Raw genomic sequence first — 4,308 nt, forward strand, 5'->3', positions numbered from 1 at the left:
GTCACTACAAAAAACACAGCTTTTGCCTCACACGGGCAGATCTGCAAAACTGATGAAAGTGGTATTTGACCACACAGTCACTTTGTAGTGATGATTTTGCACCAACAAGCAACAACCATGATTTTGCAACTCCCAATATCTCTGCACACATGCATACGATGCAATTTGTGTGGCAACTTTTCACCGACCAGCCGAGCAATGGTCGCACACCAAAAACAAGGCCTTTTTCAGAGTGCCTATGAAGAACTTCTGGCTTCAAAAAGGGCCTCAAAAAGGAATATACTGTGCTCTCGCCACACCGCAAAGGGCTTCTCAATTGGAGACAGTGCACTCTTGCACTTCTGGCTATGCTACCTGCAGAGATTTGCTCCTAAACTCGAAATAGGAAAGCAACACTGGTCCTCTTACCAGGACACTGCGAACTTGGTTTGCTTTCTTGAGCTCCTTACCACGAACAAGGCTCTGATACCATGTGAAGATAGTGGGAGAGAGATAAGGTCCAATCTCACTTGCGGCTTTCTCACATACACAATGGGGGAATACACACAAAGGTGGGCTGAAAATAGTTTTCCTCTTCTTAGTTGTGAAAGCCAGAAAAACTCAAGTACAAAGAAATAGAAGAACCCTATATGTGGGTCTCAAACCAAACTCAACTAACTAATGTGGCATACTAACTGAGCCACAAACTAGAGTAGATAAGGATAGCTATCATCCAGCTATTATTTTGGGCGGTGTACCAACCGCATCTGCAGCTAACAAGTCGGTAACATAAATGCGCAACGGTCACCCTGGCATATCGCAAGTGGAGCTCGATATCTCAACAAATAGGACCTGATGGCCATGATACCTTGAACAAGTGTCAAAATAGATTATTTTGAGGTCTGTGTGAAGTATCATGGCCATTGGCTCCCGTTTGCATCATCAAGAATAAAGATTTCCATGTTTTTGCCAATGCTTTCTCTATGATGGTACAAAAACAAGCCTCAATGGTACTCTCACCATGCAAATAGGACCCGATGGCCATGATACCTTGAACAAGTGTCAAAATAGATTATTTTGAGGTCCATGTAAAGTATCATGGCCATCGGGTCCCTTTTGCATGGTCAAGAATGAACATTTCCATGTTTTTGCCCATGCTTCCTCTATGATGGTACAAAAACATGCCTCGAAGGTATTCTCACCATGAAAATGGGACTGGATAGCCATGATACTAGTCAAGGACCTCTCATATCAAATCATGGCTGTCGGAGAGATAATAGAAGATAGAAAGGGCAAAGCAGTGATGGCCACCATAAGGCGGTTGATGAGCCATCACTTCAAGAGCAGCATTGCTATCGATTGGCGGTATCAAGATGACCAAAAGAAGCAAGCGGTCATCGATGAATTAAAACAAAAATACCCTAACCTACCAAATTGAGAGTTTAATGAGAATTATATGCGAGAGCACATGGGTTTGGTCTTGAAGCATCGTAGATCAACCTTGCATACTTCCATTGCAAAGGGGATGGCTAAACCCAATTGGGTAGACAAAGCTGATTGAAAGTTCTTTAAGAAGCAGAATAGGGACCATCCCGAAACATTTGAGGGTCAGAGGAGGGTCAGAGGAGACGGCTGGACACCGTAGGTACTTCGCACTTTGGTGCAGGTGGACGGTTGGTGTTCGAGGCAACCATGGTAAGTCTAGTTCTTCTCATTTAATGTATTGTTCTATTTGTTTTACTACATATTACATGCACTTTCTCTAACTCTAACTCTCGTAAATTAGATCCACAGCAAGCTATGATGGGTCATCTTCCTACAGATGCAGAGACACGATGCGTGTTTTGCATAGGAACAAAGCTGTGGTTTATTGAGCAAGAGGCAATGGGAGTGATGGTTGATTGGGCTGAGGTGGCTGCTTGCATGGTATAAGTCTACTCCTACTTGTAATCTCACTTTTTAAATTGTTTTATTGTTTAAGTTCCAATCTAGTTTTCAATTTATATGGTTCACTCTTAGGGTTAAAGCTCGAGCGTCCCATCATCGAAGGCGAGCGATCACCAAGGCCAGGGATCAGATGCACGTGACGAGGGTCAAGGAGATGGTGCATCTCACGAGGACCAAGGATTAGGCCAATAAGACGAGGACGAGGACAAGGACGATGAGGATGATTCGAATGAGGAGTAGTAGTAGTAGTAGCAGTTTGCATATACTTCGCCATGTATGTCATTTTGTATATCCACTCGTTTGAGCGATTTTGTATCACCCTTTTCGAAGGGGTAATTTTGTAACAAACAATGCTGTATATGTTCGACATGTATATGCTTTTGTTGCTTGATCATTTCATTTGAGCGATTTTGTATCACCCTTTTTGCAAGGAAAATTTTGTAATAAAAACTTTTTTTTGTAATTACCAAAAAAAAAAACATTAGTGGGGCAAAACAGGGCTTGCTATGGCCCTGTTTAGCCCCACTAATGCTTTTTTTTAAGTTTTGTTGATCGTCGCTATATAGTGACGTTTACCAATGTCGCTATATAACGATAATTATCAGCGTCGCTATATAGCGATGTTTATTAGCGTCACTATATAGCGATGTTTATCAGTGTCGCTATATAGTGATACTTTATAGCAACCATTGTTTTCTGATGCTTTTAACGACTTTAATAACGATGTTTGCACCCCTTTAAAAAAAAAATGTAATGTAAAAAGCGTCGTCATTTTCATCAAAAAAGGGCCTATGCCTTGTAGTGTAAGTAAAGTGACTTTTTTATAATGTAATGAAAACTGCAGATGATGTTGCAGAAACTTGAAGTAACACAAATACTTGCCAAAAATATTACATAGCAATAGAGCAAACCTAGTTGAATGCGAACAAAGAAGACACATCAAACAAAAAGCTACACATGCACCCGGTTACATCTGTAGCTGCAAGGGACTACACGCCAACCATATATTTACATGGTTGCTATGTAAGGAACCGTCAATGTTGTCCAAAAGCCACCAAGCACCAAAAAATGCTACCAAGATACTTAAGAAACTCCAACTAGACATCTCCATGGGATCTTAATAGAGGAGCAAGGGGAGTGATTTTGATGCAAATAAAACTACCTCCGTTGCTACTATCCAAGCTATAAAACGACTCACCTCCATCACCCAAAAAGCACTAAAAAAGAAAAAACAATAGCCTCCTTTGGATTGAATAGTCTCAACAACAAAACAATAGAGCAGGGTCACCAAAGAATACAAAGCTAATGAAAAAGAGCAAGCTTCATGCTCTTGGGAGGTCAAAGATAGCTAAGCTCATTAGTGTCTCTACCATTCAAGGGAGAGATGCAAAAAGATCAAGATGGTGTGTAACATGGTGATTGACACCAAATCATACAAAGCTAATGACAAAGTGCAAGCTTCATGCTCTTAGAAGGTGAGAGAGTAGCTAAGCCCCAACTAAGTTCAGAATCTCTCCCATTGAGGGAGAGATGCAAAAAGATTGAGATGGTGTGTAGCATGATGATCAAAAATCTTCATCTTCTACCTGTTGTTTCCATTGTGATGGAGCAAAGAGCTAGTACATCCAACCCCAATGAGGGGTTCCACATTGCACCACCCTTTGAGTGCTATGTGCCACCTTAGGTCTCTCTCTCTCTCTCTCTCTCTCTATCTCTCTCTCTCTCTTTCTCCCTCTCTCTCTCTCTCTCTCTCTCTCTCTCTCTCTTTCTCTCTCTCTCACTCTCTCGCTCTCTCTCTCTCTCCCCCTCTCCCTCTCTCTCTCTAGTCTCTCTCTCTCTCTCTCTCTCTCTCTCTCTCTCTCTCTCTCTCTCTCTCTCCCCCCTTCTCTCCCTCCCTCCCTCCTTCCCTCTCTCCCTCTCTCTCTCTCTATATATATATATATATATATATTTATATTTAAATAGACAACATATTATCAATTATATATTTTATATAATATGATATACATTCTTTGTAATATAATATTCTCTCTCTCTCTCTGTTTTCTCCCTCTCCTATATATATATATATATATAATATAAGAAATATACAATGAGAGAGATCAATAAATAATATAATATAATACATATGTAAATAAATATTATGTAAATAGTTATAATTTGTAACTATAATATATTATAATATAATATCCTATATATTATATATAATATTAAACATATATGTAAATATATATATACATACATACATGCATACACATGTATATATTATATGTGTAAGTATATATATATAATGTAATACGTTATTATAAGATATATTAAATAAAATATAAGATATTCTCTCTCTCTCTCTCTCTCTCCCCCCCCGAGGGGGGGGGCACTATA

This window comes from Dipteris shenzhenensis, chromosome 7 (genome assembly GCF_047967505.1).
Source record: "Dipteris shenzhenensis isolate YYH24624 ecotype China chromosome 7, Dip_SZ_1.0, whole genome shotgun sequence".
NCBI lineage: Eukaryota > Viridiplantae > Streptophyta > Polypodiopsida > Gleicheniales > Dipteridaceae > Dipteris > Dipteris shenzhenensis.